The 15,698-nt window shown below is 52.0% G+C and overlaps 1 long non-coding RNA gene across 2 annotated transcripts in view; it reads right to left on the bottom strand.

Moving 5' to 3' along the window:
- Positions 1-15,698, bottom strand: part of LOC114118717 (uncharacterized) — an 81,311-nt gene that overhangs the window by 53,223 nt on the left and 12,390 nt on the right. For both annotated transcript variants that reach the window (XR_003591886.3, XR_003591887.3), the window contains exon 2: positions 9,137-9,268. This is a non-coding gene — a long non-coding RNA (uncharacterized LOC114118717). The remainder of the gene's footprint in view (positions 1-9,136; positions 9,269-15,698) is intronic.

Genomic DNA, 15,698 nt, shown 5'->3' with positions numbered 1-15,698 from the left:
GCAAGCTCACTATGTACTAATAAAATCTCAGTGATGGAGGCCCCAAGGCTCAGTCCTTGGTCCTTTTCTCTTCTCTGTCTCTTCTGTTTGCTTTGTGGTCTTTCCAATCTCAAGGCTTTAAACTTCATTCATATACCAATGGCTCCCAGATCTATACCTCTACCCAGACCTGCTCCTGACCAGAGGCATACCTAACTGCCTATTCAACATCGACACTTAGATAATCAGTGCACATCTCAGGCTCAGCATGAACTCCTGATCTCCCCCCAAATGACTCCACCTGTCACCTCTCAGGTGATGGCAACTCCATCCTTCCAGCTGTTCAGCCATAAAGCCACAATGCCATCCATCCTCTCTTGCCTAGATTATTACAATAGCTTCCTAGCTTGTCATCACCCTGCTTGGACTCTTACCTCTTGCCAGGATATTCTGTACACAAGAGTCACAGCAGACCTTTTAAAACTGCAATTAATTGTGTCTCTACCTTGGTCAAAACCCTGCAATGATGTCCTCTTCCTTGCAGTAGAGGCTAGAGTTCTTAACAATGGCCTACAAAACCTTGCATAACCTGGAGCCCTCTCAGACCTCACTTACTGCTCTCCTCTGCACTCAGAGTTTCAGTTACTTGCACAAAATCAAGTCCCAGCAGGGCAAAGAGGACTAGAACTCAAGTCTGTTTTGTCTTCAAGGTTCTCCAGCTTCTGCTGCAAAGCACAACTTCCTAGCAAGTCTCATTGTTTTCCCTGGACTGCAGTTTCCTCATCTATAAAATAAAGATATTCCTTCCTATCTGAATTACAGAGAAGATGGGATTAGATACTTTCTAAAGTTATATTCCACCTCCAATATTTGATAAATCTGAACGGGACTTGAGCAGGAGCTCTGTTCTAATCATTCCTATATCTCCAGTGCCTGGCACTTAACAAACATGGGATGGATGGGTGGATAAATATATGGGTGGAAGGATGGATGGATGGAAAGTGGGTGGATGGATGGAAGAGTAGACTGTGTGTGGATGGATAGATAGATAAATGGATGACTAGATAAAGGAATGAATGATTTGGCCACATGATGTGAAGAGCTGACTCATCTGAAAAGACCCTGATGCTGAGAAAGATTGAGGGCAGGAGGAGAAGGGGACGACAGAGGATGAGATGGCTGGATGGCATCACCTACTCGGTGGACATGAGTTTGGGTGAACTCCGGGAGTTGGTGATGGACAGGGAGGCCTGGCGTGCGGGGTCGCCCTGGCTCATGGGGTCGCAAAGAGTCAGACACAACTGAGCAACTCAACTGAACTGAAGGGAAATTCAGAGAGTTGAGAAGAGCAGAAAATATGGCTGACGGGCTGCTGCCTAGACTTCTGATTTGGAGTTGGAAGACTGTGATAACACCAAACACAGGAGAGCCTCACTTCCTTACCAAATACTCGATGGAAGAACAAATATGGGGATGCCAAGGGGACGGAAGCCAGTGAACCATCGAGAGATAGGCTGTGACAGAGGACAGAGCGCAGAGCGTAGGGCTGGAAGGATCTGGCTTCCAGTTTCGTTACTGCAGCCTAATCAGCGTGGGACACCAAGCCCTGTGTTCTCAGGGGTGCTGGGGATAACATAATCCCCAGCCCTCTTATATTCATTGTGAGGACTAAAGGAGGTGCTGTATTGATACATATTTTACAGTGCCTGACACATAGGAGGTGTGCAGAAATGGTGCTGCCATCACGGTCAGGAAAGGCCTCAGCCAAGGACAGGGGCCAGGCCAGACCTGGCACCTCAGAGTGGACTCCCTGTCTTGACGCTGCCTGAGACGCTTAGCTGAGAGACGCCAGAGGCAGAGGCCAAGCGCTCTGTCTGTATCTGCCCATCTTAGCTCCGTAGTCCAACTGGCCAGGCTTGGTAGGCTACAGGTCTGCCTCGATGCAGGGCAGTCCCGGCTGCGTCCCTCCCTGACAGGTTCTTAAGGGGCCAGCCACCTGCCCTGTCCCACCTGACACAGAGGGAGAACCCAGCCTCAGGACCCAGAGTCCCAACTTCTCAGGGAGCACTCAGACATGAGGAACTTTCCATCCACATTGCAGGAATTTTTTTTGCAGACAAAGAAAAAAAAAACTAAAAACCTTCATCCTTTGGCCTCTGGGAGAATATTCCTTTTATGTGAAACTGGCTGGGAGGAAAATTCAAGATTCCTTCTCCTTCGCCTAATTGATATCAACATGAAATATTCTGGTGTTGTTTTAATAAGACTTTGGTTTTCCAGCAAGAGTAGGGGAAAAAAGGAAAAAAGATCTTCTCCTGGACCAGAATATTTTTAGCGAAAATATTTTGCTTGCATCCTCCGCGCCCCCTCCCCTCCCTGTTCCTGCTCTGGCTTCAAAGGCACAGCAGTGCCGTTCTGGGGTGCTGAGCGGCCCACACTCGGCAGCCCCTCCGCCCCTCGCATGGCAGGCAGGCCGGCCAGGGAGTGCCAAGCCAGGAAGATATTTTTTCCAGAAGCGGCATCTGGCTCCTTGGCAGGCGCACAAGCAGTTGTGCTGGCAGCCGGGGCCAGCCGGGGTCTGCCGAGTGTTTAGGCTGCTGCCTCTTCGGACTCTCTCCCGCAGACACGGCGTTCTCTCTGCCGGGCCGGCCCCTCCCTCCTCACCCCTCGAGAGGGCGAGGGCGGGGCTGGGGGGACCTCCGAGCTCCTGAGGGCTCTGCCCCCTGCCTCTCAATGGGGTCTGACGCTGCAGACCCACCTGGGCGCCATCTCTTGCCAACTTGCATTTGGGCAGGTGGGTTAACCTTTCTGAGTCCTCAGTTTCCTCAGTTGGGAAATATGAGTCATCACCATCTCCATAAACTTTTCTGCCGTCTGATCTGGCCTGGATCTGACTTTCCAGCTGAGTATCTTACCCTCTTCCCTTCATGCACGAACCCTCCACCCCTCTCCACGAGCGTGGCCTCCTTTGCATTCTCAAACCTCCAAAATCTTTGCAACCCCAGAGCTTTGGCACTTGCTCTAGCCTCTTTGTCCAACTTTCGAACAGCTGGTTCCTCCTTGCCCTTCTAGTTGCCACTCAAAGGCCTCCTCCTCTGAGAGGCTTTCCCTGACTTCTCCATCTCAAGCAGCCACTTGAACTGCCAGCACGTCTCCCCGGAGATTTCCCTCAGATCAGTTCCCACAGCTTGCTCCGTATATTTGGTATTGTTCACTCCTCTCTCGCCCCCAGCCAAGGGGCTCCGTGAGAACCAGAATCTGGTCTGTTCTACCCATTCCTCCATCCTGACTGTGCCACTCAGGGATTTCCCAGGAGCTTTTCAGGGACTCCCAGCCCCACTGGAGATGCCTCCTGATTCTCTCTTCAACAGCCCTCAGGACTCATAACACCCCCAGCCCAGCCCATCAGAGATGAGAAACGGGAAGGATGCTAGCATTCATTATTTGCCCCCAGCTTAATGCATGAAGACTGCCCCTCATGTCCTCTTCCTCTTCATCCCAACCCTGCAAGGTAGGACTGATTATCACTGATTTACAAATGAGGATACTTATAAGCTGAGGGGCCGACCCGCTGTCACACAGCTGGGAGATGGCCAGCACAGCCTAACCCCATTGCCCCCTTTCTAGTCCCCGCAGCTGGTCCTGCCACCATACTAGCTGGAGGCCCAGGCAGGAGGCCACAGTCATTCTAAGGAAAGTTTCCACGCAGAGTCCCTTGTGCCCTGCCAAGTGTTCTCCAGCCTTCACATTGTAAAACTCACAACGGCACTGTGGGTGGGGATCGTGAAACCCCACCACGCAGAGGAGGAAACGGAGGCTCATGGGATTGAAGTGGCTCCCCTGAGTGCACACAGGAAGCAAGGAGTTCCCGAGGTGCTCAGTGGAATGGCCCCACTGCCAGAGTAAGATCCTTCTAGCATTGGTGCCATGCTTTCCAAGCATCTTCAGTGACCATTGTTGATCACACAGTTGGAATGGGTCTGTGCTCAGTCACTAAATGCATGGATGGGTGGATGAATGGATCCCAGAGCGAAATATGAATTCCGTTCTCCCTGGATAACAGGAACCAAGGTCCACAGCCTGCGTCTATTCCCTATCCCAGGCCTAGTTGTTGTTGTTCAGTCACTAAGTCGTGTCCAGCGCTTTGTGACCCCATGGACTGCAGCATGCCAGGCTCCTCTGTCCTCCACCATCTCCCTCAGTTCTGTCAAATGCATGTCCATTGAGTCGATGATGCTATCTAATCATTTCATCCTCTGCCGCCCCCTTCTCCTTTCGCCTTCAGTCTTTCCCAGCATCAGGGTCTTTTCCAATGAGTTGACACTTCGCATGAAGAGGCCAAAGTATTGGAGCTTCAGCTTCAGCATTCGTCCTTCCAACGAATATTCAGGGTCTACACCTCATGGATGTCCAGGTGCCAGCTTCAAGCGGCATGGCTTTTCCCAGGGGCTGGCCCCACAGTGAAACCATTGCAACCAGCCCTCAGGGCTCTCAATCCCCCTCCCCTCCCCTCCCCCATAGGAGCCAGAGATCAGAAATGATAGCCACAATTAATTAAATTAGTTCTACAGCAACCTTCTATGTGGCCACCCAACTCGACCTGCTTTGGGACATCAGAATGACGATGTTGAAGGGCACTCCTGAGCCTGCAGAGAACCTGAGGCACAGACAGGGGAAGAAACGTGATGAGGTTACTCAGTGTTGGTCCTGGGGCTAACCTGTCTGGGTAGGGAGGGCTTCAGGGGCAGCTTTGTGCACAAGCAGGTGTGACCCAGCAGCCACCCGGACCCCGCTGCCACAGGCACGTTGTTATAGCTTCCTTTTTACAGGTGGTGGTGCTTGTGGCCTAGACCCAACCCTAGTGTCAGTGGAGGGGCAGGCGGGTCAGCTCCAGGACATCGTCTTCGTCATGGGCAGCCCCAGTCTGTTCACCAGACACAAGGAGACACATCTAGAGTGGTTGCTAGGTAGGGGACAAGGCTGGACTATTCCTCAAGTCAAGCAGAGTGTCCTTGCTGGCCCACACCCTCCTCCCCTCTGAGTTTAGGCCCACCTTCCAACCTCAGGTGCCCTGCCTGCATTCCAGTGGTGCTATAGCTCCCTGCCAGGCCTTCAAAGCTGCCATTTCTCTACCCAAAAGGCCCTTCTCTGCTTTATCCCTTGAAAAATACTTGCTCCTCCTCCAATGCCCAGTTCCCATCCTCTGACCCTTTTCCTACCTGGCCCCTCCCTGCTCTTTGCTCCTTGACAGCCTGGCTGTGAGCTCTGTACTGCAGAAACCTTGTCCAACAACCTTGAAAGCTGCCCACTCCCTGCACCAGTCCCAGGAACTGGCACATCTGAGAGCCCCGAAGTCCCCGTTCTCTGGAGGTTTATTTCTCCTGAAGTTGCAGGGGTCCAACTTGAGAAGTGATTCATTTATAAACACTCTTGCTAATTTGGAGGAGTCTTCTGAACTACAGAGGAACGTAGTCTTGACCAGCCTTTTCAGATGAACCACTGCGGCCAGGGATGACTAAGGAGCATTGTTTCACATCAGATGATTCTTTTCCTCTCTGGTCCCGAAAACCTTCCCAGCCTGCTCACAGCCGAATCCTCGGCACCCAACACCAGCCTGGCACATACATCTTTGCAGGATAAAGAAATGAACAAATGCAGCTCTCAGCTCAGCAGCCTCTGAGCTGTCCAAATTTGCAGTTCCTCCATCCCCTACGGCAACAGAGAGTAAATATCACAGGTTTGGAGCTGAAGACGACAGCAGTGGAATCTCAGTTCAGCCTCTTCCCAGAGTGGGAAAGCAGACTCGGGAGTTTGTTTGAGACTTCGAGGTGTGACTGGGGCCTCGGGAGGGTCTGTCCCGCCCCAGGTTGCCCTGCCTGCCGGGGCAGGTGGGTCTAGGAGAGCCTGGCAGGCCTTTCCTCCCTTCCCACCCCGCCCGCCCTCTGCAGCCAGCTGTGTGGCAGACATGCCTGGGCCAGCTCATTGATATTCAGGAATGGAACTTGAGCTGCTCGGGAGAGAGCGGGCAGGCATTAGGCCCTCTGCCTGGGCCCTTCTGCCCTGTACTGGGAGGGTCTGAACACCCTCACCAGCCAGAGGGAACATCCCAAGGCCTGGACAGCCGAAGCTGGATGGCCAGGGAAACTGAGGCCTCCAGCGGGGACCGCTCACCCCAGGGTGCTCAGGGGCGGCGGGGTTCTGCGGCACCCCTCACAGAGCTCATTCTCAGGCCGCCCTCTGCTGAGAATCCCAAGCTGTCTGCTCCTCCAGGTGCTTCCGAGGCCCTCCCAGCTCCACGCTGCTCTCCAGAGGCCCTGAGAGGCCCCACGGAGGGAGGGGCGCCAGGCTGCAAGCTGGAGGCTGGCCGGCCTTCCCACACCGTCTCAGCGGGAGCGCTGTCGGGGAGCCTCCTCATTCACAGCCTGTTTGCCAAGCCCCCAGCTCACACCTCCGGGTTTTTGCAGATGGGCCTTGTTTTTCCTTGGGGTGTGGAAGAGCCGGTCATTGCAGGGGCCTCCTCCCCTTCAGGCAGCTGGCTCAGGCTGGCCACTAACCCCCAGCTCCCAAGGAGACGGGCCCCTGACCCAGGGGTCAGAGGCTGACAAGGGGGTGGCACCCTCTCAGAGACAGCTGGGACCTAGCCCTGGGACACAAGCCCTCTGCCCAGGATGAGGCATAAAAGTCCCTCCTCCTCCTCCCTGGAGCACCACTTAGCTACCCACCACCACCGTCACCAGCACCTTGAAGCTTCTGGTCCTACCTCCGGGCCTCAGTCGAATCCCTCTGGGCCCAGGTGTCCATCCTTCTCCAAGACACCTGAGGGGCTCAGGGCAAAGCACCACGTCCCTGAAGGATGGCCCGTCCCTCCGAATCCTCACCCCCGTAGGCTGCACAGTCTCTTCCCGGGGCCCAGCGTGCCGGCTGTCCTCCTTTCAGAGCCTTTTCGGGGTGCCCTCCAGATCAAACGCGCCATTAACAGCACACCCCCTCACACCCGGAGAGCCCTGGGCCCCTCACTCCGGCAGAGCTGGCCCTTCCTTGAGGGTGTCCTCCCCCCACACCCCCCAGGGAAGGCTGGGTTTCCTCTCACACCTCAGAGAAAGGAAGTGGAGGTGGCGCTGCCTTGCTCCCCACGGCCCCCGCTCCTTTGGGGTTCAGGCCAATAGGTTACACCTCACCCCCATCACGATCGTCCACCAGCCTCTCCTTTGCTCTTCACTCACGGAGGGCTCTCTTCTCAACCTATGTCTTGCTGCCCTGGTCCCTTGGACACCCCTACAGACATCCCAACCAAGTCCTTGGCCTCACTGACCTTGGACGTCCTCGTCACCCATGCCCCTCTGCTCCAAATCAGCTGTCATAACTTGTTACCAGAAATACAAGAATTCAATCCTTGCATTCTCCAACCACAGCCCTCTCTGTCTTTGAGGTTCATTTGCCCCGTCTGCTCCCTCTGAGCAGTTCTCAACTCATCCATTGATCCTAGCATCTCTGTCCCCCACTTAGCTGAGTTCCTGCGCCTCTTCTCCAGCCCAGATCCCAGGGCACATCTGTGTCATCACGACATACTCTCCCCTTCCAGCCTCCTCTGCCTCCATCACCCTGAGCCATGAGCCTGGATTAGGTCCACCCACCCCACACACCCCGCCTCCTCTGCTCCTGCTTTGAACTCACATGAAGGAACCCACCCAGCCAGGCAGATGGTGTCTGGACCCACAGTCCCTCCCATGCACCAGGTGACCCGCTGCTAGCAGGCTGGCCCTCCACTCCAGCCTGCTTGCCCTCCCTCCTTCCACAACGGCTATTTTATCGCTCCTTCCTGCTCCTCAACCCTCTGATCACCCTTCCTCCTTCAGCCTCACCCTTGCCCAAGCCCTATCCTGTTCTCCAAAAGATATCAGAGTGTCTTGATCTTCATAAGGGAGACGAAGCCTACAGATGGGAATCCCTGCCTCTCCCAGCCACGCCCCTGTATCCCCACTCTCCTCCTCTCCCCTCACCATGGAGATGATGGTCCAGCTGCTCCCAAAGGCCGGTCTCCCCAGCTGGGCTCTCCCATCCCGTTTCCCCTGGTCATCTGACACCCATCAATGCACTGTGTCTTGAATCTCTATTTTCTCCTTCTTTGCTGGGTTCTTTGTTGTCAGCGTTTTTAAATGTTTCTGTCTTGGATTTCATTCCCTTTCTCAACCAAATGTTTCAGAAATTTTCAGTTGTCTATCCTCTCACCTCCACACCACACTTTCACTCTCAAGTTGCTTCAACCAAACTTTCAGCCCTGGCTTCCCAGGGGCTGCTCTCATTTAGTCCCCTGGTGATGGCTGCGTCACTGAATCCAGGGGACTCGCAGCGTCAGTGCTGGTCACCCATCTCCCTCTCACTATCCTGGTTTTCTCCTGCCTCTGGCCGTGGCTTCGTCTCCTTTGGAGCTAGGGTGACCAGATGGACTGCAGGATGCTTGGTCGTTTTATCTGGGGTGCTGTCTTCTCTGCCTGGACTGAACTCCGCGAGCTTGATCATCCACAACTTTTCTTCCTACACTGCTCTCTTGCTCCAAGTGTTCACTCACATCCTGGTAAATTAAGTAAAATACACCTGCCAGGGCTTCTCAGTGGTAAAGAATCTGCCTGTCATTGCAGGAGACACGGGTTCAAACACTGATCTAGAAAGATCCCACATGTTGTGAAGCAACTGAGCCCGGGAGCCACAACCACTGAGCCACAACCACTGGGCCTCTGCTCTGGAGCCCAGGACCCACAACCACTGGGCTTCTGCTCTGGAGTCTGGGACCCACAACCACTGGGCTTCTGCTCTAGAGCCCGGGACCCACAACCACCGGGCTTCTGCTCTAGAGCCCGGGACCCACAACCACCGGGCGTCTGCTCTGGAGCCCAGGACCCACAACCACTGGGCGTCTGCTCTGGAGCCCGGGAGCCACGCAGGAGCCCCTCCGCTGAGCCCGCGTGTTGCCATTCCTGAAGCCTGTGCACCCTGCGCTGCAGCCCGAGAAGCCGCTCAGTGAGAAGCCTGCCACGGCCCCTGGAGAGCAGCCCCAGGTCTCTGCAACTAGAGAAAAGCCCAAGCAGCAGTGAAGGCCGAGCACAACCAGAAACAAACACACACATAAAGATAATAAAGACTCTAAAGAAAAACGCACCTGCCATTGACTCCTAAAGGTGGGTCCTCCACTTCTCAGGGTCCTCCTGTCCCCTGATCTCCTCCAGAGCAGGGTCACGTGTTACTCCATCCTGTGTCCCTGCTGTCTGATGCCCACATGGAACCTGGGGCTCTGTAATGACAAGTGAAGTGAAAGTCGTTCAGTCGTGTCTGACTCTTGGCGACCCCATGGACTATACAGCCCAGGCCAGAAAACTGGAGTGGGTAGCCTTTCCCTTCTCCAGGAATCTTTCCTACTCAGGAATCGATCCCAGGTCTCCCGGATTGCAGGCGGATTCTTTACCAGCTGAGCCCCCAGGGAAGCCCATAATGATAAAGTTTGCTCTAAGAACAGCTAGCATGCACTGAGGGCTCGCCACGTGCCCTCACTGCTCCAAGAGCCTTATCTGAGCCAACTCAATCCCCCATTGTGGAGGAAAGGAAACCAAGGCCACAGAGGGTCAATGGCAGGCCCAGGGCCACACTGCCAGGAAGCACAGAGCCAGGATGGGAACGCAAGCAGCCTGGCTCTACCGCTCACCTGGTCTCCCCAGTGCAAGTCCGCCCCGGTGGAGCAGTGAGCGACTCTTGTTTACTGAGTTGAGCTGAGCAGAGGCAGCTCCCCACCAGAGTAAAGGCAGAGATCCCAGAGTTCAGCCAACCTCCTCCTGTTCTTAGAACTGGAGCCAGAGATGCCATTTGCCAAATGCTAAAGAAATATGTAAGGGAGCGGTTAAAGCTTAACCGGGGGGCAGGGGAGGGGGCAGATGCTCCTTGGTTTTAAATGCCCGCATTTCACCTACCAGCTCTTGGACCTTGTTCAAGCAATGTGTTTATTTCACACCTCAATTTCCTCATCTTTAAAATGGGAGATAGTCAAAGTAAAGATTTTTTAAGCGATGTTTTTGTTCATTTGAAATAGTTATTTTAAATAGCTTTAATTTATTTATTTGACTGTGCAGGGTCTTAGTTGCAGTGTGTGGGATCTTCCAGTTTGAGGCATGCAGGGTTTTTTTTAAGTTGCAGCAAAAGGGATCTTTAGTTGCAGCATGAAGGATCTTTCGTTGAGGCATATGAACTCTTAGCTGCAGAATGTGGGATTTAGTTTCCTGACAAGGGATCGAACTGGGGGTCCCTGCATTGGGAGTGCAGAATCTTAGCCACCAGACCACCAGGGACGTCCCCGAATACACACAGTGCCCTTAACACCGCAGCAGGTACAAAGCCGATGAGCAGTAAGTATTTGCTGCACACATCCTATATACGAGGTGCTTCGTTCCCTGCTGGGGCACCCATTGGAAAGGCTGGGCAGGGGGAGGCGCATCTGCAGTTGTGGACGGAGGAAAGTCTCCGAGGAAAACCGACCTCTGCGGGATTTGGTTGCTTTGGTAACAGAGTTGCTGAGCTGTGTCTAAACAGCTTGTGCCTGGGGTGAAACAGCTTGCTCGGCTGCTCTCACACCTCTGTGCCTTTGCAGGCTACTCTGCGGGCATTCTTTCCCTCACCCTTGTCTACCTGGAAAACTCCTGCCCTACCTGTCACACCCAGCCTGCACACCGCCTTCGCTGGGAGGCTGCCTCTGATTCCCGCTAAGTAGAATCAGTCTCCCTTTCACCGGGCTTCCCCAAATGTGCTGTGTACACTCTTGCATTCACTGACAAATCAGTGAGTAGAGGATCAGTCCATCCATAGACAGATAGACCAATCAAACCAACGTTTGCTGAGTACCTACTTGGGGCACTAATGTTACAAATTATTCCCAAATACTAGCATCTATTGAGTATTTATTATTAGTCGGGCAGTTTTTAGTGCTTTATGTATAATTTTCACAACACTGAGATAGGAACTGTGATTATCTCCGTTGTACATATGGATGCACTGAGGAACTGCTAGCCAGGTCTCACAGCTGGGAATCGCTGACATCAGGACTGCGGCTGGGCCCTTAGTCACTTTTATACCGCCTCTTCTGGGCTGAGGAAGTCAGTCCCTGCCCTTGACTTTCAGCCGCATCCACTGTTTATTTCTACGGTGGTTTGCCTGGGACTGAAGGGTTTCACAGGATGTGAGACTCTCAGTGCTAAATGCGGGAAAATCCTGCCTAACCCCGGACAAGCCAGTCGCCTTGGTCTTCCCTCAGAAATCTCCTAGAATCAGGTTCACACCCCATCTGTAGACTCCACACCCACCTTCCCAAGCAGCCTCCGAAGGAAAGGAAAAAGCTGTGTCCAAGTGAGATCTTGTCCAAAGACAGGGAAGCCCCCCAACCCGCTGCTTGTCCAGACCCTCCCAGTCCCCAGGGCCTGCAGGCTGGCGGAAGCCGACATGAGGAGGGGCTGGCCCGAGGCCTGCGGGCGGGGCAGTGACCTCAGAGCAGGTGCCGGGCTCGCTTCATCTCCAGAACGAGGGCGAGTGACCGCCGAGGGGCTCGCTTCCTGCCTCAGCCCATTCCCGGGCCCAGGCCTCCCTCAGCAGGGCCAAGACGATGCTTTTCCCAGTTCAGCCAGGAGCTGGGGACACTTAGCCTGCGTTCTCCTTGGTGCCAGCAGGCCCTTCCGAGGTGAAGGAGGGGAAAGCCATCCAAGCAAGCTGGGCTCTTTCCCCTCTGCTCATCTCCTCTTCTTCCCAGCCCAGGCTCTGGCCCTTGGGATCCACTCAGACACCCCTCTCCTCCATATAAAGTAGTTACTTAAAGCTGAAGGGAGGGACAACATTCTAGAAAAAAATGAGAAAAATAGGGTATGTAGCATCAGGCCTGAAAAGAAAAAGTCTTCAGTGAATACCAACTCCATCACATTAGTGTAAAACTATGTCCCATAGTCCCTAGCTTAAAAACAATAAACTCGTTGACTCCCACAGCCCCAGCAGCGATCACCCTACCTTTCTTCTCCCCTCCCGGTAGAATGCCTCAGGGGACTGCGCTTACTCTCTCCATCTCCTCGCCTCCCTTTCTCCCAGCCCCGCTTGCACCATCCCCACCTTCCATGACCGCTGCATTTCCGTAACACAAAGGCCTCCGTGGGCAATGTGCAGCCCCCCTCTCCTCCGCCTCTTCCCCCTGCTTCTCCTCCCCCTCCTCCTCCACCTCAATCCCCCAGCTGCCCTGGGCCCAAGGGATGCTCTCTCTCCTCTCCACACCTCCTTTGCACTTAGCTTTTGGGCTCACTCTCCCTGGCTCCACTCCTGCCCCCTGGCCACTCTTTGTCTGCTGCCTCGGCTGATTACCCGCCATCCTGCTGCCCCTAAATATCAGAACGCCTCGAGTTTCTGTCCTCTCTCTACAAAACTTTCTTTGGGGTGGACCTCATCAGTGTCCCTCCTCTAAATATGCTCTCTGAATGTCAGCTACTTTCAACACTGGTCTTCGGTCCAGACAGTAAATTTGCTTCTCTTTCATATCCCAGATACGTACCTACACAAACACCTCTGCCCTTCTGACTCCCCTTCTACATATCCCCAAACCTACAGAGCTGCCTCCAAAGCAGCTGCTCCAACCACTTTACGAAAAGTAGCTCACACCTCCGTAAACACCTACCTCCAAAACTTGCTTTGTTTCTCTTCATATCATTTATCACAGCCTGTTGTTTTATATATTTATTTGCTTATATGAAAAAATATAATCTCCCTCTCTCAGTACAGGTCCTCTCTATTTACTTTAGCTTCAATTCCTCTAATAAATATATATTATATTTATTAATAATATAAGTATATATAATATATACCTTGGACATAGACACATTCTATTAATATGCTCCAGTGCTATTCCAGAAGAACACCTGGCATGGAGTAGGCACACTGTACCTATTTGTGGAATGAATGAATGAATGGATAAAACAGTAGTAATAAACAAATAAGCATTTGAATGAGTGAGTAAATTAATAAAACATTATGTTAATGACAAATAAAAAGTGGCATACTATGGAAAATACATCCACAGTTTAAAGGAATGGATTACTGATAAATGCAGCAACATGGATGCACCCCCAAATCATTAATCAAAGTGAAAGGAGTCAGACACACAGAGGGCACACTGTGCGGTTCCATTTATATAACATTCTAGAAAATGCAAGTTAATCCACAGAAGCAGGAAGCAGATCCACGGTTGCCTGGGAATGGAGTTGGGCGGAGGCGTGGACTGCAAGGGGGTTATGAAGGTGTTTCGTGTTTTGATCGTGGTGATGGTTTCACTTGTGCATAGATGTGTGCTAAGTCGCTTCAGTTGTGTCCGACTCTTTGTGACCTTGTGGACTGTAGCCCGCCAGGCTCCTCTGTCCATGGGATTCTCCAGCAAGAATACTGGAGTGGGCTGCCATGCCCTCCTCCAGGGGATCTTCCTGACCCAGGGACTGAACCCGTGTCTCTTAAGTCTCCTGCACTGGCAGGCAGGTTCTTCACCACTAGCACCTCCTGGGAAGCCCTCACTGGTGCATACATTTGTCAAAACTCAAATTATTCACTTTAAATGGTTGCAGTTTATGGTACATAAGTTATACCTCAGGGCTTTAAATACACAGATGTAACTCAGATTAGCATAACTTAGGTCTTTCTTTCCCAACCAGACTTTTCCCAATGAGGATGGAAATGGGAACTTGTATTTATGTAATGCTTGCTATATTGCAGACAACTTGTCATAATTATTTCACTGCTTTACACAAAGGACTTGAGCAATATTATTCCCATTTTATAGAGAAGGGCTCTGAGTTTCAATATAGGAAAGTGACATCTCCAAAATCATACAGCCCGAAAGATGGCAGAGCCAAGATTCAAACCTGGGTTTCTCAGACTCCCAAGCTGTATCATGAACTTCATCCCACCCCGAGAGAAACTTGGTGTGTTTGTGTGTGTGACTGTGTGTGTGGCCTTGGACATGCCTCTCATCTGTCCTGAAGAAAGCATTGATTGCCACTGCAAGGGGACCAAATGTGTTTCTCATCATTTTTAAGTATCATGAGAAGATTCAGGCAGAAGCAGTAGCCAGGCCCAGATGTTGTCTTTGGTCCATTGAGGACAAAGAAATCATTCCACTTGGAGCAAGAGACTCAGCCAGGGGTGTCCCTTTTGAGGCAAGAGAGGTCGAAGTCTATTCAGTGCCTCAGTGTGGGGCTCAGGGGGTCACATCAGCAGTGTCAGGGAGGTGTGTATATTGAAGCTGGGGTGGGAGGATTTGGAAGAGACCTCAGTACGAATCTGCCCTGTAAATCATAGCCTACCACCCATAAGGGAGAAAGAGGGGGAGACGCAGAGGAATGCATTAAACTGACATATTTGAAAGCGTAACAATATCCAGGGCACCGTGCCAGACCCTTGCACGCACACCTCACTTGAGCCTCACAGCACCTGCCAGGTAGGTAGAATTTTATTTCTCTTTTTTAAGATAAAGAAACAGAGGCTCAGAGGAATGAAGGAGCTTGTATAAATCACACACATGGTATGCGGTATGTTGCTCTCCTTCTACCAAGTCTTTCTTCCATAATAAAGGTCTTGTCACCTCTAGATTTTCCCAGTTTAGCATTTGCCCAAAGAACCCTCCTGTCCAAAACATCTATTCACATATCCATCCACCCACTTATCCACCCTTCCACCCATTTATACTTATATCTAATCTATGTACTTTACCATTCAATTATCCGTTAATTCAATCATCTGTTCACGCATGCATTCACCCAGCCATCCATCAGTGCACGTAAATACGCATTCAACAACATAGCCACTATATAACGTCCAGCTAGCCAATCAACCATTCAGCCACCTATGGCCCACACCCAGACTCAGTCAATCACACATCCGCCTGCCTGTCTGTCCCCTACCTATAAATCTAACCCATCATTCCATTCTTCATTCATTCACTCATCCTCCCATCCAAACACATAACAAACCACATACTATCCATCTTCTCATCCACTTGTCCAATCACCCACTCTCAGCCACCCAGCTACCCACTTTGCACATATGCAAAAAAAGACTCATGCTGCATTGGTTAATTTCATGTGTCAAGTTGGCTAGGCCATGGTACCCAGGTATTTTGTCAAACAGTAGTCAGGATGCAGTGTGAAGATGTTTTTAAATGAGATTAACATTTAGATTAATGGAAAATTTTCAGTAAAGCAGATTACCTTCCATAATATGGGTGGGCCTCATCCAATGAGTTGGAGGCCTTAAGAGGAAAAAATGTTGAGTTCCCTGAGGAAGAGGGGATTCTGAAGCTTACGGATTTGAGAGATATTTTAGCAGCATTGGCAGAATTTGGTGACTGAAAGATGATGGCATCAGAGAGAACCCCCCGTTTCTGGCTTGAGAGCAGAGATAAGCGGAGGTATCATGGCTGAGAACAAGGAGATGGGAGACGGGGAAGGGAAGTCGACAGTTCAAGCTTGGCTACCTTGGCTTGGTGGTTCTGGGGGCCTCTGTGGGGCACAGTGAGCAGAAGGGGAGATAAGATCAGCTGGAGATTAAGGAACCAAACACCGAGGGTAGACGATTGGGTCGGAAGGAATGAGCAGGTGACGATCAATTTGAACTGAGGGGTCTCAGGGCCATAAACAGACTTCTATCAGAGAACAGCAAGG

This window comes from Ovis aries, chromosome 16 (assembly GCF_016772045.2).
Source record: "Ovis aries strain OAR_USU_Benz2616 breed Rambouillet chromosome 16, ARS-UI_Ramb_v3.0, whole genome shotgun sequence".
NCBI lineage: Eukaryota > Metazoa > Chordata > Mammalia > Artiodactyla > Bovidae > Ovis > Ovis aries.
Note: the sequence above shows the minus strand (reverse complement) of the source record. Positions and strands in the feature narration are given on the sequence as shown.